Source organism: Dendrobates tinctorius, unplaced genomic scaffold (assembly GCF_039654945.1).
Source record: "Dendrobates tinctorius isolate UK_male_01 unplaced genomic scaffold, ASM3965494v1 ptg000223l, whole genome shotgun sequence".
NCBI classification, from domain to species: domain Eukaryota; kingdom Metazoa; phylum Chordata; class Amphibia; order Anura; family Dendrobatidae; genus Dendrobates; species Dendrobates tinctorius.
The window spans coordinates 22,284,569-22,307,235 of record NW_027361890.1 but is presented as its reverse complement, the minus strand read 5'-3'; positions in this window follow the sequence as shown (position 1 = coordinate 22,307,235).

Here is a 22,667-nt window from a genome sequence, read left to right as displayed (position 1 = left end):
TCCTCAGCTTGTTTTTCCAGAGTCACACACAGATAGCTTGTATTTGTCCATGATACCAGCCGGTACACGGTAGTGTGTGAGGAGCGTACACCGCTATACGGTGTGTGAAAAAATTAACGCTCGGTAACTCACCAGAACAAAATAATAAAAGTTGGAGTGCAGTTTGAACAGCAGTGTGCACACAGCAATGCAGCTATCAGGTAGCCTTAAAAGGCAGCCTAATCACCACCAGCGCTGCTGCACACAACAAAAATCCTCCCCTTTCACCGCACACTAGCGCTATCAGCAGAAGCAATTTTTTTTGTTCTTCCCTGCCTAACACTCTCACTTATTCAGAATCAGCAGCAGCACCTCTCCCTATGCAAAGATCGGCAGAAGTAAGATGGCGGTCGGCGGTCACGGCCTTTTATAGCCACTGTGGCGCCACACAAAGCCAGCCAATCACTTCAATGCCCTTCTCTAAGATGGTGGTGGCCACTGCCCATGTCATCGCGTTGCCCACAATGTGTGTCCTCCATCATTGGCTGAGAAAAGGCACTGTAAGCATTATTTGAAACGTGACTTTGGCGCTCGGCTCAGCGACCTCATGGCCGACCTCACGCTATGGTCGGGTTTCGATCGGCGAAATCCGACTTTAGCTAAAGTCGGCGATTTTTGAATTTGACCGACCCGTTTTGCTCAAGTCTACTCATCACCCATGGGTACATAGGTTCAAAAAAGCATCTTTTTCATCTAGACCAGTAGTCGTTGCTAAGGTGGCCTCCTGGGATCTTAATTTAGTTTCAATGCTCTTACAAATACTCCTTTTGAACCTATTTTATCCACTACAATTAGAGTGCTTACACTAAACACAGCACTGCTGGCGACAATAACCTCAGCCATGCAAGTGAGCAAGTTACAGGCGATATCGGGCTCCTTTTTACAACTTTTTGCAAGATAGAGTAACAATGAGGCCAAATACAGCCTTCCTCCCAAAAGTAAGTTTGAAATTTCACAGAAGTCAGGAAATAGTTCTTCCATCATTTTGTGATAAATTAAAAACTGAAGTGGAAATATTGTTTCACTTATTTGATGTGAGAACGAAGATGTATCCTAAGATACCTTGAGGTAACGAGTCACTGGAGGAAGTCCTCGGCCATGTTTATTCTCTTTCAGGGGCAAAATGAAGGTAAAGGGGCTATGAAATTGATGATCGCTGGATGGGTTAGGGTGGCCATAATCTTGGCCTACTCTGCCTCTGACTGTGATACTCCTAATGGTATTACTCTACAAGGGCCATAGCTGCTTCTTGGGCAGAAAGAGCAAATGCGTCAGTTGACCAAATCTGCAAAGCAGCAATCTGATCTTCTACCACCTTCTTTAACCCCTTAACCCCCAAGGGTGGTTTGCATGTTAAAGGGAATCTGTCACCCCTTTTTTGCTCTATGAGCTGCGGCCACCGCCATCAGGGACTTATGTACAGCATTCTGTAATGCTATAGTTAAGCCCCCGATGTAACATGAAAGTTAAAAAAAACAAGTTAGATTATACTCAACGGGGGGCGCAGTCGGGTGCAGTGGGTGTCGCGGTCCAGTCCGGCGCCTCCCATCTTCTAGCGATGACGTCCTCCTTCTTACTTCTACCTTTGCTCCTGCACAGGCGTACTTTATCTGCCCTATTGAGGGCAGAGTAAAGTACTGCAGAGCGCATACACCAGGAAAGGTCAGAGAGGTACAGCGCCTGCGCACTGCAGTACTTTACTCTGCCCTCAACATTGCAGATAAAGTACGCCTGTGAGTATAATCTAACTCGTTTTTCTTATCTTTCAGTATACATTGGGGGCTTATCTCCAGCATTACAGAATGCTGTAGATAAACCCCTGATGGCGGTGCTTGCAGCTCATAGAGCAAAAATGACGTGACAGATTCCCATTAATGACTGGGCCAATTTTTACAATTCTGACCAATGTCCCTTTATGAGGTAATAACTCTGGAATGCTTCCATGGATCCTGTTTATTCCGTTTTCTCGTGACATATTGTACTTCATGTTAGTGGTAAAATTTCATTGATATAACTTTATTTGAATTTTGCAATTTTCCAACTTTGAATTTTCATGCCCTTAAATCACATAGATATGGCACACAAAAAACTTAATAAGTAACATTTCCCACATATTTACTTTACATCAGCACAATTTTGGAACCATTTTTTTTGCTAGGAAGTTATAAGGGTTAAAAGTTGACCAACGATTTCTCATTTTTACAATACCATTTTTTTAAGGGACCACATCACATTTGAAGTCACTTTGAGGGGTCTATATGATAGAAAATAACCCAAAAGTGACACCATTCTAAAAACTGCACCCCTCAAGGTGCTCAAAACCACATTCAAGAAGTTTATTAACCCTTCAGGTGCTTCACAGGAATTTTTTGAGTGTTTAAAATAAAATTAACATTTACATTTTTTTCATAAAAAAATTATTTCAGGTCCAATTTTTTTTTTACCAAGGGTAACAGCAGAAATTGGACCCCAAAAGTTATTGTGCAATTTGTCCTTAGTACGTTGATACCCCATATGTGGGAGTAAACCACTGTTTGAGCGCATGGCAGAGCTCGGAAGGGAAGGAGCGCCATTTGACTTTTTCAACGCAGAATTGGCTGGACGCCATGTCGCGTTTGGACAGCCCCATATGTGCCTAAACACTGGAAACTCCCCAAAAGTGACTCCAAGGAACTTATCTAGATGTGTGGTGAACACTTTGAACCACCAAGTGTTTCATAGAAGTTTATAACGCCAAGGCGTGAAAGTAAAAAAATCAAATTTTTTCCACAAAAATGATCTTTTAATCCCCAATTTTTTATTTTCCCAAGGGTAACAGGAGGAATTGGACCCCAAAAGTTGTTGTCCAATTTGTCCTGAGTACGCTGATACCCCATATGTGGGAGAAAACTACTGTATGGGCACACGTCGAGGCTTGGAAGGGAAGTAGTGACGTTTTGGAATGCAGACTTTGATGGAATGGTCTGTGTGTGTCATGTCACGCTTGGAGAGCCCCTGATGTGCCTAAACAGTGGAAACCCCCCACAAGTGACCCCATTTTGGAAACTTGACCCCCCAAGGAACTTATCTAGATGTGTGGTGAGCACTTTGAACCCCCAAGTGCTTCACAGAAGTTTATAACATAGAGCCAGAAAAAATCATGTTTTTTTCCACAAAAATGATCTTTTAGTCCCCAATTTTTTATTTTCCCAAGGGTAACAGGAGAAATTGGACCAAAAAAGTTGTTGCCCGATTTGTCCTGAGTACGGTGATACCCCATATATGGGGGTAAACCACTGAGTGCATGGCAGAGCTTGGAAGGGAAGGAGCACTGTTTTACTTTTTCAACGCAGAATTGGCTGGAATTGAGATCAGACGCCATGTCGTGTTTGGAGAGCCCCTGATGTGCCTAAACAGTGGAAACCCCACAATTCTAACTCCAACCCTAACCCCAACACAACCCTAACCCTATTCCCGACCCTAGCCCCAAGCCTAATGGGAAAATGGAAATAAATACATTTTTTATTAATTTTATTGTTTTTCCCTAACTAAGGGGGTGATAAAGGGGGGTTTGATTTACTATTTATAGCAGGTTTTTATGTTTGGCAGCTGTCACAAGCTAAAAGACGCTTTTTATTGCAAAAAATAGTTTTTCATCACCACATTTTGAGAGATATAATTTTTCCATATTTTGGCCCACAGTTATGTGGGGTCATATTTTTTGTGGAACGAGTTGACATTTTTATTGGTACCATTTTCGGGCACATGACTTTTTTGATTGCTTTTTATTCCAATTTTTGGGACTCAGAATGAAAAAACCCCAGCAATTCATGAATTTCTTTTGGGGGGGGTTACACCGTTTCGCGTGTGGCAAAATTGATAAAGCGGCTTTTTTCTTCGGGTCAGTACAATTACAGCGATACCTCATTTATATAATTTTTTATGTTTTGGCATTTTTATACAATAAAAACAATTTTATATAAAAAATAATTATTTTTACATCTCTTTATTCTGTGAGCTATAACTTTTTTATTTTTTCACTGATGATACTGTGTAGCAACTCGTCTTTTGCGGAACAAGATGATGTTTTCAGCAGTACCATGTTTATCTATATCCGTCTTTTTGATCGCGTGTTATTGCACTTTTCATTCGGCGGTATGATGATAAAGCATTGTTTTTTGCCTTTTTTTAAGGGGTTCACTAAAGGGGTTAACTAGCAGGACTGTTTTATAGGGTGCGCCGTCGTTACGGATGCGGCGATACTAAATCTGTGTACTTTTATTTTTTTTTCATTCATATAAAGAAATGTAATTATTTAGGAATTTTTAAAAATTATTTTTACACATGTTAATTTTTTTTTTTTTTTACTTTATTACTTTGTACCAGGGTGGGACATCACTATATAAAGTCAGATCGCTGATCTGACACTTTGCACTGCACTGTGTCACATCAGCAATCTGACAGGCAGTGCAGGAGGCTTGCCGGTGCCTGCTCTCAGCAGGCACTGAGAAGCCACCTCCCTGCAGGACCCGGAAGGACTCCGCGGCCATCTTGGATCCGGGGGCCTGCAGGGAGTAGGCCCTCGGAACAAAGTTCTGAGCGTCTCAGGGAAGCACACAGGGAGCCCCCTCCCTGCGCAATGCTTCCCTATGCCCCCGGAACACTGCAATCATGTTTGATTGCGGTGTGCCAGGGGTTAATTTGCCGGGAGCGGTCGGCACATAGTGCTGGGTGTCAGCTGTGATAATCAGCTGACACCCGGCTGCGATCAGCTGCGCTCCCCCCCGTGAGCGTAGCTGATCGCTATGACGTACTATACCATCCATCGCCATTAAGGCCCAGGGAACACAAACGGTATAGTACGTAAAATGTCAGGAATGGGTTAAACACAACAGGTTGGATCTAGGGTTCTCTGATCTTTCCTTAGGGAGAATGGTTCTTTCATTGGTGGTCCCTTCCTTGGGATTTCTTCTATTTTAATCTCTGTGCAGTGTGGTCATGGTGAAGGTAAAAGATGATGATTTTTTTACCAGTAATTTGATTTACCAGAGCCATGACAGCATCGTGCTACTTCCTCCCTTATTTTTCTGGTGATAGAAGATTTTCCTCTTTGTCACAAAAAAAGTTTGTATATACAGTGGGTAAAAAAAGCATTTTGTCAGCCACCAATTGAGCCACTTCTCCAACTTAAAAAGATGAAGAGGCCTGTAATTAACATCATAGGTAGACCACAACTATGAGAGTCAAAATGAGAAAACAAATCCAGAAAATCACCTTGTCTGATTTGGCAAGATTTATTTTGCAAATTATGGTGGAAAATAAGTATTTGGTCTGTTATGATTGAGTCACCGTAGGAGGCAAAAACAGAAATGCTAGCTAAGTCCAGAAAACCAGAGAAGTTGGCAGCTATCGGATTGCAGACCCCTGAACCTATCAACACAACTAGCAGTAGCCGTGGGGGGTTCCTACGATGCCCAGACCCCTCGATCACAGCCGGAGAATTAAATAGGCCTAAAGAAAGAAAGGGGAAATCTAAACTGCCCCAGAGCAGACCCCAAAGCAATAGGCAGCCCCCAACATATAATGACGGTGAAGCAAGATGAAAATACTAACACAGACAGAAAGATAGACTGAGCAAAGACAGGGCCCAAGCTAACTAGATAGAAAAGGACAGGAAGGCTGCTGTCTGCAATCCGTGAAAAACCCTATGAAAATAAGAGCCAACAGACTGATAGTGAAAAAGGCCCTGAAGACGCTAGGCTTCATAAAAGCTATGTCACTACTCAGGAATATTCTGAAGACAGAGCTACAGGCAAAAGGAGATTCAGCTCACCCCAGAAGGGAATGGCAGAATACAGAAAAGCAAGGAAAACAAAAAACAAAACAAAAATGCTAACAGGCAAAACAGAAAACTTAGCTTTAGAGGAGCAGGAATCAGACTGGTGTCCTAGAAGTCCACAGAGAAATCACCCGCAGGGCAGAAGGGCGTCGGCAGCCTTATATCCAGTCCGTGACTCCACTCAGCCAGTCATCCTCATTAGGCTCAGGTGCCTGATAATCAGGCTCATTACCTTCCTTTACCAGAATAGGGAGTTCACCAGACCTCAGTGACGAAGGGGAAAATGAACTCACAACAGTACCTCCCCCTTGAGGAGGGGTCACCGAACCCTCAACCACGCCACCAGGGCGATCAGGGTGAGCCCGATGAAATGTACGCACCAATCTTTTGGCATGAATATCAGAGGCAGAGACCCAGGAATTATCCTCCTGACCATAACCCTTCCACTTAACAAAATACTGGAGTCTCCGTCTAGCCAGATGGGAATCCAGTATTTTCTCTACCTCATATTCCATGTTACCTTCAACCAATACAGGGTCTGGAGGTGCCACCCCAGGAACAACTGGTTCAACAAACCTCTTCAACAAGGACTTATGGAACACATTATGGATTTTAAATGTGACAGGAAGAGCCAAATGAAAAGAGACCGGATTAATAATCTCCAAAATCTTGTAAGGTCCAATAAATCTAGGCTTAAACTTAGGAGAAGCCACCTTCATAGCAATATTTTTTGATGATAACCACACCATATCACCAATCTTAAACTGGGGACCAATGGTCCTAAGTCGATTGGAAAACCGCTGGGCCTTTTCCTGGGAGAGAGATAACTTATCCACCACTTGGTCCCAGATCTGGTGCATTCTCTCCACCACAGTGTCAACACCTGGGCAGGCAGAAGGCTCCACCTGCCCTGAAGAAAATCGAGGATGAAACCCAAAGTTACAAAAAAAAGGTGACATCAAAGTGGCAGAACTAGCTCTATTATTTAAAGCAAATTCGGCCAAGGGCAAAAATGAAACCCAATCATCCTGATCAGCGGAAATAAAACATCTCAAATACGACTCCAAGGTCTGGTTTGTTCTCTCTGTCTGCCCATTGGTCTGAGGGTGAAAAGCAGAGGAGAAGGACAACTGAATTCCCAGCTTGGAACAGAAAGTCCTCCAAAATTTAGACACAAACTGAACTCCTCTGTCAGATACAATGTTCTCAGGAATCCCGTGTAAGCGAACCACCTGTTGCAAAAACAGGGGCACCAACTCAGAGGAAGATGGCAACTTAGGGAGTGGTACAAGATGAACCATCTTAGAGAACCTATCACAAATCACCCAAATAACAGTCATTCTTTGAGAGACCGGCATATCAGAGATGAAATCCATTGAAATATGGGTCCATGGCCTCCTGGGGACCGGCAAAGGCATCAACAACCCACTAGAGCGAGAACAAGATTTAGACCGGGAGCAAGTCCCACAGGACTGCACAAAATTCCTGACATCATGAGACAAGGTGGGCCACCAAAATGAGCGACTCACCAGATCTCTAGTACCAAAAATACCTGGATGACCAGCCAATGCAGAGCAATGAACTTCAGACATCACTCTCTTCTTCCACTGGTCAGGAACATACAACTTTCCACTGGGACAACGCTCAGGTCTGTCCTGGAACTCTTGCAGAGCAAGTCTCAAATCGGGCGAGATGGCAGAAAGAACTACCCCTTCACCTAAGATGGTAGCAGGCTTGGTCACCACAGGAGAATCAGCAAAGAAACTCCTAGAGAGGGCGTCTGCCTTGACATTCTTAGTTCCAGGAAGAAAAGAGACCACAAAATCAAAACGTGTAAAAAACAAGGCCCACTTAGCCTGTCTAGGGTTCAAGCGTTTAGCCGACTCTAGGTAAATCAAATTCTTGTGGTCAGTGAGGACCACAACTTGACGTTTAGCTCCCTCCAACCAATGTCTCCACTCCTCAAATGCCCATTTCATGGCCAACAGTTCCCGATTCCCCACATCATAGTTACGTTCAGATGGAGAGAACTTTCGGGAAAAGAAAGCACAGGGATTCATTTTAGATGTTACAGGATCCTTTTGGGACAAAACAGCTCCTGCACCAATCTCAGAAGCATCCACCTCTACCTGGAACGGGAGTGAGACATCAGGTTGCCGCAAAACCGGGGCGGAGGTAAATCTTCGCTTCAGCTCCTGAAAGGAAGCAACAGCCTCAGGAGACCAATTCAACACATCAGCACCCTTCTTAGTCAGATCAGTCAATGGCTTGGCAATACTAGAAAATTTTGCTATAAATTTCCGATAAAAATTAGCAAAACCCAAAAACTTCTGGATGGCCTTCAAAGAGGTGGGCTGAACCCAATCATAAATGGCCTGTACCTTGGCCGGGTCCATTTCAATAGTTGACGGAGACAAAATAAATCCCAAAAATGAAATCCTCTGTACTCCAAAAAGGCATTTCGATCCTTTGACATACAGGGAATTCTCCCTCAAGATCCGGAACACAGTCCGAATATGTTCCACATGAGAATCCCAATCCTTGGAGAAGATCAAAATATCATCCAGATAGATAATCAAAAATTTATCAACAAAGTCTCGGAAAATATCGTTCATGAAGCACTGGAAGACAGAAGGGGCATTAGTGAGCCCAAAAGGCATCACCAGGTACTCAAAATGTCCCTCCGGAGTATTAAACGCCGTCTTCCATTCATCCCCCTGCTTAATGCGGATAAGATTATACGCCCCCCTGAGGTCAAGCTTGGTAAACCAGCAAGCACCTCTAACTCTAGAGAATAGATCCGAAATCAGGGGTAACGGATACTGATATTTAATAGTAATTTTAATGAGGGCACGATATTCAATACAAGGCCTTAAAGAACCATCCTTTTTGGCCACAAAAAAAAAAACGGCACCTAAGGGTGAAGAGGATGGTCTAATATGACCCTTCTCCAACGCCTCCTTAATATAGGACCGCGTAGCCTCATGCTCGGGTACAGATAAATTGAGGAGCCGACCCTTGGGAAATTTACACCCCGGGCTTAGTTCAATTGCACAGTCATAATTCCTATGAGGAGGCAAGGATGCAGACTCATTCTCACTAAATACATCATAAAAGTCCGCCAAATAGTCAGGAACATCATGCGACTGAGGAGAGGTGGAAAAAAACGGAGCCTCACTAAAGGCACACTGACAACCCCAACTCACCACAGACACAGATTTCCAATCCAAAACTGGATTATGAATTTGCAACCAGGGAAACCCCAGAACAACGGCATCATGCAGACCATGCAACACCAAAAATCTGCAATTTTCTTGATGGTCTGGGGCGACCCGCATAACCACCTGGGTCCAAAACTGAGGTTTATTTTTAGCCAAAGGAGTAGCATCAATCCCCCTCAAAGGGATAGGCGTCTGCAGAGGTGTCATCGGAAATCCACAACGTTTAGCAAAATCCAAGTCCATTAGGTTTAGCGCTGCTCCCGAATCCACAAAAGCCTTGGCAGAAAATGTGGACAGGGAGCAGATCAGAGTAATTGCCAGAAGAAACTTAGGTTGAACACCACCAACAGAAAATGTGTGTGCAAAGCGTTTCTCTTGTTTAGGACAAACAGAAATAATATGCGAGGCATCTCTACCGAAAAAACACAGCTTATTACGCCTTCTGAACTCCTGACGTTGCGCCTTAGACAAAACTCTATCACATTGCATAGGTTCAGACGTCTGTTCAACCGGTGGCAACACCTCTCGTGCAATCCTGCGTTCACGTAAACGCCGATCAACCTGAATGGCTAATGACATAGAATCGTTCAGACCAGAGGGAACAGGAAATCCCACCATAGTATCTTTTACGGCTTCTGACAAACCCTTCCGAAAGAGAGCAGCCAAGGCATTATCATTCCAGGTAGTAAGGACCGCCCACTTTCGGAACTTTTGACAGTACAACTCTGCAGAATCTCGTCCCTGGTTCAAAGCCAACAGGGTCTTTTCAGCCTGATCAATAGCATTAGGTTCGTCATACGACAACCCCAAAGCTTGAAAGAATGCGTTCACATTAGTCAGAATAGGATCATCTGGTTTCAAAGAAAACGCCCAATCCTGGGGATCGCCACGCAGCAAAGAGATGACAATTTTAACCTGCTGCGCGGAGCTCCCTGACGAGTTAGGCTTCAAGGCAAAAAATAATTTACAATTATTTTTGAAACTCAAAAATTTAGATCGATCCCCAAAAAATACATCAGGTGTAGGGATCTTTGGTTCAACAGCATGCGAACGAGCAAGGTAGGCGGAAATTTCCCGCACTTCCGCAGCGAGCTGCTCCACACGATCAGACAATTGCTTTATCTCCATTGAGAGAGAAAAAAAATTCCCCCTACGGCCTCAGAGATATAGAGGAAAGAATATACACACACCTTTTTTTTTTTTTTGTTTTTTTTTAACACAATTCTTTCCTGCTATTGAGTACCCTAGGATCTGCGGTATGGCGGGTGATTCTGTTATGATTGAGTCACCGTAGGAGGCAAAAACTGAAATGCTAGCTAAGTCCAGAAAACCAGAGAAGTTGGCAGCTATCGGATTGCAGACCCCTGAACCTATCAACACAACTAGCAGTAGCCGTGGGGAGTTCCTACGATGCCCTAGACCCCTCGATCACAGCCGGAAAATTAAATAGGCCTAAAGAAAGAAAGGGGAAATCTAAACTGCCCCAGAGCAGACCCCAAAGCAATAGGCAGCCCCCAACATATAATGATGGTGAAGCAAGATGAAAATACTAACACAGACAGAAACATAGACTGAGCAAAGACGGGGCCCAAGCTAACTAGATAGAAAAGGACAGGAAGGCTGCTGTCTGCAATCCGTGAAAAACCCTATGAAAATAAGAGCCAACAGACTGACAGTGAAAAAGGCCCTGAAGACGCTAGGCTTCATAAAAGCTATGTCAGTACTCAGGAATATTCTGAAGACAGACCTACAGGCAAAAGGAGATTCAGCTCACCCCAGAAGGGAATGGGAGAATACAGAAAAGCAAGGAAAACAAAAAACAAAACAAAAATGCTAACAGGCAAAACAGAAAACTTAGCTTTAGAGGAGCAGGAATCAGACTGGTGTCCTAGAAGTCCACAGAGAAATCACCCGCAGGGCAGAAGGGCGTCGGCAGCCTTATATCCAGTCCGTGACTCCACTCAGCCAGTCATCCTCATTAGGCTCAGGTGCCTGATAATCAGGCTTATTACCTTCCTTTACCAGAATAGGGAGTTCACCAGACCTCAGTGACGAAGGGGAAAATGAACTCACAACATTGGTCATTAACAAAAGTTAATTTCAATATGTTATGATATATCCTTTGTTGGCAATGACAGAGGTCAAACGTTTTCTGTAAGTCTTCACAAGGTTGGCACACACTGCTGGTGGTATGTTGGCTCATTCCTCCATGCAGATCTCCTCTAGAGCAGTGATGTTTTGGGCCTGTAGCTGGGCAACACAGATTTTCAAATCCCTCCAAAGGTTTTCTTTGGGTTGAGATCTGGAGACTGGCTAGGCCACTCCAGGACCTTCATATGCTTTTTATGAAGCCACTACTTCATTGCCCTGGCAGTGTGCTTGGGATCATTATCATGCTGAAACACCCATGCAGGTTTCATCTTCAATGTCCTTGCTGATGGAAAGAGGTTTGCACTCAAAATCTCACGATACATGGCCCCATTCATACTTTCATGTACACGGATCACTTGTCCTGGTCCCTTTGCAGAGAAACAGCCCCAAAGCATGATGCTGCCACCCCCATTCTTCACAGTAGGTATGGTGTTCTTTGGATGCAACTCAGCAGTCTGTCTCCTCCAAACACGACGAGATTTGTTTCTACCAAACAGTTCTACTTTTGTTTCATCAGACCATATGACATTCTCCCAATACTCTTCTGGATAATCCAAATGCTTTCTAGCAAACTTTAGACAGGCCCGGACATGTACTGGCTTAAGCAGGAGGATACATCTGGCACTGCAGGATCTGAGGCCCTGGCGGCATAGTGTGTTACTGATGGTAGCCTTTGTTACGGTGGTCCCACCTCTATGCAGGTCATCCACTAGGTCCCGATGTGTGGTTCTGGGATTGTTGCTCACCATTCTTGTGATCATTTTGACTCCATGGGGTGAGATCTTGTGTGGAGTCCCAGATCGAGGGAGATTATCAATGGTCTTGTATGTCTTGCATTTTCTTATTATTGCTCCCACAGTTGATTTCATCACACTAAGCTGCTTACCTATTGCAGATTCAGTCTTCCCAGCCTGGTGCAGGGCTACAATTTTGTTTCTGGTGTCCTTCAACAGCTCTTTGGTATTCACTATAGGGGAGTTTGGAGTGTGACTGTTTGAGGTTGTGGACAGGTGTCTATTACTGATAACAAGTTCAAACAGGTGCCATTACTACAGGTAATGAGTGGAGGACAGAGGAGCCTCTTAAAGAAGAAGTTACAGGTCAGTGAGAGCCAGAAAACTTGCAAGTTTTTAGGTGACCAAATACTTATTTTCCACCATAATTTGAAATATAAATCTTGCCAAATCAGAGAAGGTGATTTTCTGGATTTGTTTTCTCATTTTGACTGTCATAGTTGTGGTCTACCTATGATGTCAATTACAGGCCTCTCTCATCATTTTAAATGTGAGAACTTGCACAATTGGTGGCTGACTAAATAGTTTTTTCCTCCCCATTGTTCTGGCACCCTCAACTTTGTGCTTAAGAAAAGTGAATTGACAGCTAAACTCTTTCCTACCAATGCACTGAGGTAGACACAGGGGGTCCTTTACAACTTTTATTGATAGGATCAGTGTAAAACTATAAGAAAAATGAAAGTACTCAGTACAAGGCATACAACATATCTAAATACATAGCATTATGTATGGTACAGGACATTCACAGTGTAACTGCACAACATGGTGGTATTGTAAACATCTGTAATATCAAAAGACTACTTTGATATAAAACATATGTATAACAGAGTTGATACATAATACAACATGGTGAGCTCTAACAAAGGGAAAATAACTCACCGACTGTGCTATGTAGAGGTAAACAACCAGATGGGGCTGAAAATCAGGGAGAGATAATCAGCTTGTCAGCATCCATGAGGCCAAAATGGCTGCTGGACAAGAAGGAGCAAGGCTATTACAGAGGCTGATGGGAACTATGGAAACCTTGATGAGCCTTAAATATTAAATTGCACAGTAAGCAATGAAACAGAAAGTAAACTGTAATTAGAACATTGTCAATAGATGGCGCTGTTGGATAAGTTATCACAATACACCACAGTTCTAGACAAGCATAGCAAAACTAATTATATGCATTTGTATAAAGGCATGATGCTTCCCATCTGGTATCCAGGGGATGCCAAATAATCTTTAACTAGAGAGCAATAAAATAAGTTCAGAGACAGGTCTAAGAAACAGTTTTCCGTTTTGATTGGGGATCTTGATCTCCACCTTCCGGACCTGTCCATTTTTGACTTGGGAAGACTTTGGTTACCAATCCTAGAGGCCACTCGTTCCCTTTAGACTGAGTGTTCTTTACTAGGACAACATTTCCAGGCTCCATGTTGTGTTTACTAGCTTGCCATTTGTCTCTTGTCTATAAAGTAGAAAGGTATTGATTTTTCCACTTGGTCCAGAAAAGTCTTTAGTAGAAAACACCCCAGGAGTCTGCGTGCTTACATTAAATTTCTGGGTCAGGAGAGTTGAGGGAGTAAGCAGAAATAGGTCTTCAGGATCATTGGATATGGTAACCAGTGGTCTAGCATTTATAATGGCTACTGCCTTGGCCATGAAGGTAATGAGAATCTCATGGGTGAGCTTCGAAGGACCTAGTTGTAGAAAGAGGGAATCGAGGATTCTGTGAGCAATGTTGATCATGCGCTCCCACACGCTTCCCATATGAGATGTGTGGGGACTATCTTTAGGGACATTTCCATGATTTTGGAGGGACTCCAGAGTGGGTATAAGCCTCATGCTGGACACAACGGAGGATAGTGTAGCGCCCCTGAGGGTTCAGTCGCCACAGAGGTATTGCACCTCATCCTGAGGTGTAGTATCCCACTCTCCAGGTAAGATGGGGACACCTGACCAGACTCCAGCACCTGCCCCCAGCACGGAAACCTAAGAACAGCGGAGCACCCTCTATGGCCACTGCTTGGTTCATGCAGGGTGCTGGGAGGTGGGTGGAGTTTACTTTGCACTAGAGAGGAGTGGAAAACTGATAGGAAGTCAGGATTAGTTCCCCAGAGGGGGGGAGCGGTGAGAGGATGTGTATGCAGCAGCCTCCTGTGAGCTGGAGCTGCTGGCAAGGAAAGGAAGAGAAGGATCAGTTCTTCAGAAGAAAGATGGAAAAGGACGGAACGTGAGGAGGAGAGAGCTGGGGACTAGGGCTAGAGCAGAGCCCTTCCCTAAGTTTAATCGCCAAAGGCCGGGCGCCGGTATCCGAGGCTGTATGAATGCTAATGGTTCTACAGTAGAAACCGGAGGAATAGAAGTTGTGACCACTATTCCCACCTAAGACTCGACGACACAGTAGCAACATGTGTGAGCCGAGAAATGATTGTAAGGAGTCCCTGAAGTAGGCTATCAGCTGCCTGTCATGCGAGTGGAGTTCTAACTTACAGCAAGAAACAGGAACTTGAGTGTAATTCAGAACTGCAAGTACTTCAGATTAGCGCTAGTAAAGAGACGTTCAAAAAAGGCACATACGGAAGGGCGTGCTGGAAGGGTGTGCTTCATCAGCCTGGGAGTTGGCTGAGCCCCTCACCTGGAGGACGCGGCACTGAAGCGGGCACCTGTGTATGCCAGAAACGTGAGTAAAGCTTCTCAGCGCTGCTACATCTCTGTGCCTAAACACTACACCATCTACCTCAACATCTTTCTCATCTGGCGTCATGAACTTATCTAGACATAAACTTTATTCAGCATCCATCTTCCTATTTTACATGGACACCCAGGGCCATAGACCGGGTCATTGCCACCGCGACACTTCCCCTTTAAGACACCGGCCCGGTATCGAGTAAGTACCCCACTTGCCTTGGGGGTGATTCTGAGTACTCAGTTGTTTACATAGACATAGAATCTCCTAGTCTCATTATGAATGTAGCCTAGCACTACTTTGCTATCAGTGAAGAATTCTGTGCCTTGAAGCTGTAGGTCGAGTTCTGTTAAGTTCGCCAGTTCTGTGGCAAGGACAGCAGCGCAGAGTTCTAGTCTGCGTATGGTAGATTCAGGACATGGTGCCAGCCTGGTTTTACACATGATGAACCCTATGTGGACATTACCCATAACATCTATAGCTTTCAATTAGGTGACTGCGGCTATGGCTTTCACTGAGGCATCACAAAATACATACAGCATCTGTAAGGCCTGTGTATTTTCAGGTCAGATAATGATTTTAGAGAATCCCTCCAGATTACCCACAAAATTTCTTTCTCAGGAGAAAGTGGGGTGTCCCAATCAACCGAGTCTACAATTAATATGCGCAGCAAAGTCTTACCTTGAATGATCACCGGTGCAGCAAATCCAAGGGGATCATACAGTACGGATTGTGGACAGGACTCCTCGTCGTGTGAAGGGTTTTTGCTCTAGATTGACCTGAAATGTAAAAGTATCAGACTTTAAGTCCCAATTGAGTTTTAGACTGTGTTGTACAGGAAGAGAGAAGCTGCGACTCAAAAGGGCAAGGCGTTTTAGTGCAGGCTTTTAGTTGTTAGGAAGACGGGGTCTCTGTTGCTTGAACGGTAGCGGAGCCACCAAGCTGTTGTTTTCATCCTTGTGAAATCCTTGATCCATTATTTCCAGGAAGGTTTCATCTTCGATGGAATGGGCTAATTTATAATCTTCTTTAGTCCTTTGAAAGACAGCACACCCTAGGTGATCTTTGTCTCCGTCGCACAGGTACTCCATGGCATACCTGTCTTCCCTGTCGTTCAAGTGTGCCGAGTTGGTGAGCTTTGCAAGGAATTTGTTGGAACAGGGTAGGAAAAGAGATGGACACCCACTCTCCAATGTGTTTGTGTAGAGAGAGCTCACATTGTATGGTTTGTGAGCGTTTCCTAGGCAAATGTCCCCTATGATGACTCATCCCAGGTTTAGCTTCTGAGCGTAGGGCGCGTTAGGAGGACCGTTTATCTGCTTCCTCACCCTGTGGACTCTGATGATATCTCTCCCCAGCAAAAGGACCCACTTGGCTTGAGGATTAAGAGCGGGAATGAGATGCGCTATGCTTTTCAAATGAGGATGATGTAAAGCTGCATCTGGTGTGGGAATTTCTTCTCTATAGTTCGGGATAGAATTACACTCAATCAGGGGCGTGGCCTAGCTCACTAGCATGTGAGACTTAGGAATAGGGAGCTCCTGAGCAAAACCTCCCAACCCGACTCTCAACTCGACTATTTCATGCCATTATGCCTGGATACCTTTTAGGAAGGATCCCTGACCCTATTAGGAACATTTTGAGACCAAAACTGACATTTTTGGACCTCCTGGAGCATAGAAATCATCTGAGGCCTTCCACACCACTGGGCCGCAAAGCCTCCGACTAAATTACCACTGTGCAGCCACCCAGACTTCCAGGGCTGCAGCCTCCCTGCTTCCAGAGCCTCAATCAACACTCCACAACCCCTATGGACCTGCTCCTAGCTCACCCACACTAGCGACGCTAGTCTGGACCCTCAACTTGCAAGTGGGAATCAGCATTTTATTGTAAGGCCTACCCAGCCTTCCCCTCTGATTGCGTGATCCCGGACGCAGCTGCGCTTCCCTTGAGACCCCGGTCCAGACGCTGCGGCCTGCAAAAAGAAGCTCACCACGGGAGATCGTAGGGGCTGTGAGTATTACACGACAGATCGCCCTGACCTCCTCCCCTTAGCTTATATAGACTTTCTAGAGAGCCATAAATCAGCCTAGAATCGGCGCTCTTTATCAGCAGAGACGCGAGATCGCAGCTGCGCTATTAGTTGATCAATCCTCTCAAACTAATAAACGGTGATGCTGCAAAGTCTCTGAACGCACCTCTGTCTCCAATTCCATCACACCTGCGACCTCTCCTGAGCGTCTTCCATTGGAGTCACAGCTCAGCTATCTCCTCCAAGTAGCCCTTTGATCTCACAGAACTTTTCACACTACCTATCTAATCTTACCTAATTAAGGATTCTCTCTCCAAGCTCATTGTTTGTTTATTGAAATGTTGTGCTTTAAACTGTATATAAATAAGGTTTCTTCAAATATTTTGTCTTATCAGCCTGATGAAGGGACTTAAGCAGTCCCGAAAGCTTGCTTTGTAACAACATTCACTATTATTTGTTAGCCATTAAAAGGTATCATACCCACAAGATTCCTATTTTGTTTCTCTCACTGAGAGCACTTTAGATATTTTTTTCTACTGGCTAACAAGGTACCAAACCACTTATTTTGGAACTAACTGTTACCCAGGAGGGTATAGGCACTGTTATGCCTTTTTCCTTTTTCATTTTTGTTCATCATGCTGTTTTTCTGTTGAGTCAAGTTTGCCCAGTTGCGTTGGCAGCATTTTTACTGAACTGTGGAGATCATGGACAATGAATGATCCAGAACTGTCCTGTAAATAGCTGCACCTCTTAAGGTGCTTTCTCTTGGTTTTACATAGACCTGCTTTAATAGGGACATTTCAAGACATCTTGGCTGGATCAATGTCTACTTTACCTCATTGCACTTAAATAATAATGTTTAGTATTTTGATAGAAAAAGTAAATAGTGATAGTGTTTAATAAAGAACAGATTTTATATAGGATATAGTTGATAGTGAGACCTAGGAATTGAACTAATAGTGAATGTTTTACAGAGTTTAGACTCAGGCTAATGTTTTAATAAAGAGATGGAAAATTTGAATAAAGATTTGAGAATGCAGGTGACGAACCAGGCATCAGCGGTTGTCACCTAGGGTCTAGAAGTAACAGTACTTGCACTGGTAGTGAGGTTACTGCCAATAGCACTTTAAATTAGGTACTATATTTCAACTTAGATAGTTAGTTAAATTGTTTTGTAACGTTAAAGAATGAGTGCCTCCCATATTGGGAAGTATAGATAAGAATTGTTTATTAAGCATTCAAAAATTTTTGTATGTTCCTTATGTTTTGTCTAACTTTGCTTCATTTGCAGCCCTCAGACGTTCTGTGTTTAACGGGGGGGTATGTGGCACCCCTGAGGGTTCAGTCGCCACAGAGGTACTGCACCTCCTCCTGAAGTGTGGTACCCCACCATCCAGGTAAGGTGGAGACACCTGACGACTCTCCAACACCTGCATCCCACACAACACAGTAGTGTAGCAAAGCACCCTTTGGTGGCTCCCTGCTTGGAACACGAAGCGTGCTGGGAGGCGGGTGGAGTTTAGTTAGCACCAAAAGAGCGGGAAGAGTTGAGCATTTAGTCAGTCTGACAAAGTCAGTGGAAGAGAGAGGATCCCCTGAGTGGGATGGATGAAGGAAGTGCTGCAGCCGACCTCAGTGACCTGGGTCCGCTGGCACAGGAAAGGGACATTGATGGAAAGCCTGACTCTCCATAAGAAAGAAGGATTAGTACGGAACGTGAGGAGAGGAGGACTAAGGATCAGGGTTAGAGCAGAACCCTTCCCAAGTTCACAGCGCAAGGCCGGGGTCCGGTCCCCGAGGTTGTATGGATACTAATGGTCCTGCAGCAGACACCGGAGGAATAGAAGTTGTCACCACTTTATTCCCACACAAGACTTGGGGGCACAACAGCAATGTGAGTGAGCTGGGACTAGGTAGCAAGGAGTCCCCGAAGCAGGCTACAGCTGTCTGCCGTACAAGTAGAGTTCGTAGGAACATCTGACAGGAGGAACTCCAGTGTAACTCAGTACTGTGAGTACTTCACTATAGGCGCAAAAGGGAGACGTTCAGAAAAGGCATATGTTGGAAAGGAGTGCTTCATCTTGCCTGGAGGTTGGCTGAGCTCCTGACCTGGAGGACATGGCACGGATGCGGGCACCTGTACGCACCACAGACTGTGAGTAAAGCTTTGGAACTACAAGCCCTGGTGTCCTTCACTTCTTCCTGCACCAACATATTCAGCACTGCTACATCTTTGTGCCTAACATTGCACCATCTACGTCTCTCCCCTATTTCCTCACGTACACTGCCCTGGGACTACTACCCTACCTGTGGAGGGCCACACCATCATTGCTGCACCATACCATCTGTCCCAGAGGATCTGTCTGCAACGTCGGCTTAACATCTTCATTGCCGAACACCACAGGTGGCGTCACGAATCATTCACTCATAAACTTTATTCCATCACTCAACCCCTGTTACAATGGGCGCCCAGGGCCACGGACCGGGTCACAGCTGCCATGGCATCTCCCATTGAAGCCAACGGGCCTGGCTCCGAGTACCCCACCAGCCCTGGGAGGGCGACCCATTTGCGGTTCAGCATCTAAGTGGATCATCCTACAGCATCATGAGCGGCGATAAAACCAGGGGGGGAAATTTAACCTCGCCTTTAAATAAAGCTCAAAACCCTCTGAAATCTGACAAATCATTTAACAACCGACATCATTCAAGGGACCAAGTCAATGCTCGGAGCCCCATAAGATCTAGATCTCCTCCAAGAGACCTCTATCACCAAGTGGATCGAGGTAGAAAAGTTACATTTGTACCAGAAGTCCAATTACAAGAAAGCATGGACTCCTCCATAAACGCCAAACGGAGAATGCCGGGAACCTATGGTGAAAAATGCTCAAATAGGGCAGGGATATCTGAGTCTGAGGAAGAATCAGGGTGACTACTCCCCAAACACAACTCCGGCCAAAAGCAGGTCCAAGATGGAAACACTTGGGTCTAATTTGGATCTCGACATTCCTCCTCCGAAATCACAATCCTCTGATAACATGGAGGTCCTATTCAATAAGTTAAGTACCCTACTTGACAAAAAACTTGACATTCAAAGTCAAAGACTTGACCTGCAGTTTCAAGAATTCCGCGAGACAGTGGATAAAAAATTACTAAACCAGGAGGAGAGGATACATAAGCTCGAGCAGAGATCATCAGAATACTCAGTGGACCTGGAATACCTATCTTCGGAAACACATAAGCTCAGGACCAAGATGGCGGATCTCGAAGATAGAAGCCGCAGAAATAATCTAAAAATTAGAGGAATCCTGGAGAGCATTTCCCAAGATGAACTTTCGGGCCATATTCAGGAAATCTTTAAGCAGGCCATCCCTGATCTAACACCATCTGACCTTATCATTGACAGAGCCCATAGGCTACCCCGTCCTCCTAAGCTCCCTATAGAGGCCCCTAGAGATACCATTCTCAGGGTGCACTTTTATCAAGCTAAAGAGAAGATTTTGAACTATCTGAAATCCAACTAAACTTTCCTGGATCCACACAAGGATCTTAAAGTGTTTCCTTTCCTCTCCAAGGAGACTCTGGACCTACGCCGATCATTCAAAAGCATAACATCTGCACTAAAGGAGAAAGGCATCCTTTACAAATGGGGATTCCCCGTGAAGCTGCTGGTTTTCTACAGAGGGAGGACAATACCTCTGTTCTCACCGGAAGAAGGGGCAGACTTCTTCAGGTCTATTAAAGAAGCTCAACCTAACTACGGCAAATGACTTAGGCCTTCGCCATGGAAGATTACGTTGTTTTAACAGGCAGCTTTGGCCTGATTAACCTCGTATTGGAGGTTTTCTCTTTTTTTCCCGTCCACATTCTGGACCCCGCTGTAAGGAGGTAGTTTCGTAATTGAACTACTTGGACAATTTCTTTATTGTGTTAACCTTTTCGCTGCAGCTAAATTCAAAGTTGCCAACAAGTTAACTAAAGGTTTGGTAGCTAGTAAAGTTCTATAAGTTTTGTTGTTGCTAGTTCAACCTTCTCCTTGAGCATCCAGCGTAACTCCGCTGCAGACTAACCTTAGTCAGTCACACCGCATTGTAACCATGAGATTCAAAGTGACATCGTACAATGTCAGGGGCTTGAACAGCCCAAGAAAGAGGCATATCCTCTGGAAGGAACTCATAGATTCTCGTGTAGATATTGCTTGCATCCAGGAATCAAAATTCCTACACAAGAATCACCCCTACTTTAATCATCATAAATATTCGCATATCTTCGAGTCCTGTAACTCGAAAAAGAAAGCTGGAGTACTGACAATGATTGGGAATTCTATCCCCTTCGAAGCCTTGGAGGAACACAGGGACGAGGGGAGTAGATTCCATATCTTGGTGTGCAGACTGAATGATCAAGTCTGTACACTGGTCAATATATATGCTCCTAACCGAGATCAAGTGTCATTCCTCAACAAAGTCATGAAAAAGGTGTCTATTGTGAAAAGAGGTGATTTATTCCTTTTAGGTGACTTCAACATCACTCCCAACAATATTATGGACTCTTCTTCAAGCTCAAGACCTAATTCCGATAACCTCAATGCATGGTTAGATACAAATTAGTTACTGGATGCTTTCAGGTGTTTTAATTCTACATCGAGGGAATATTCACATTTCTCTGAGGTACATCAATCTGCATCCAGGATTGATTTGAACGTGACAAATGTATTTTCTCTCACTAGATTTAAGGAAATCTCCACTGGAAACATAACCATTTCTGACCACGCTCCAGTTTTTGGCAAACTTTTATTGGGTCCTCCCTTGAAGAATGCCAAACTCTGGAAGTGTAGTGCAAACATTTTCCATAATCCAATCCACAAGAACTTCATCCAGGAAGCTTTAGACAACTTCTTTAGAGAGAATAGAGCTGAAGTGACAAACCCATTCACTAATTGGTGTGCTCACAAGTCAGTTGTGAGAGGCGTCATTATTAGCATTATGTCTAAATTAAAGAAAGAGAATAGGGAAAAAAATAACGCCACTCTCCTATCAATTTGAAAACTTGAAAGTACCATTGTGAACCTTGCCTTAACAGCTCCCACCCTAAAATTAGAACTTACTAAACTAAGACAAGAACATAGGACTCAGCTGAACTCTCCCTATGAAGCAATAATAATAAATAATAATAATAAATTTTATTTCTATAGCGCCGACATATTCCGCAGCACTTTACATTTCAGAGGGGATTTGTACAGACAATAGACATTACAGCATAACAATAATCACATAGATTATAACAAAATACCAAGAGGAATGAGGGCCCTGCTCGCAAGCTTACAGTCTATGAGGGAAAAAGGGAGACACGAAACGTGGGTGGTAACAGTTGCCCTGATTGTTTGGACCAGCCATAATGTTAAGTGTGTAACAGTACAGACACAGAGGGCTGATAGATGCATAAAGCATGTGGGAACATGATGCGGGGAACCTGGTTATGGTAAAACTTTTGGCTGTGCCACACAGGGATAGATTAGGTTAATGTGTTGAGGCGATAGGCCAGTCTGAATAAATGCGTTTTCAGGGCACGCTTAAAATTGTGGGGATTGGGGACTAATCGTATTGACCTGGGAAGTGCATTCCAAAGAATTGGCGCAGCACGTGTAAAGTCTTGGAGACGGGAGTGGGAGGTTCTGACTATTGAGGATGCTAACCTCAGGTCATCAGCAGAACGGAGGGTGCGGGTAGGGTGGTATACTGAAACAAGGGAGGAGATGTAAGGTGGTGCTGAGCTATGGAGGGCTTTGTGGGTGAGGGCAATAAGTTTGTACTGGATTCTGGAGTGGATGGGTAGCCAGTGTAATGACTGGCACAAGGTAGAGGCATCGGTGTAACGATTGGTGAGGAATATGATCCTGGCTGCAGCATTCAAGACAGATTGGAGAGGGGAGAGTTTGGTAAGA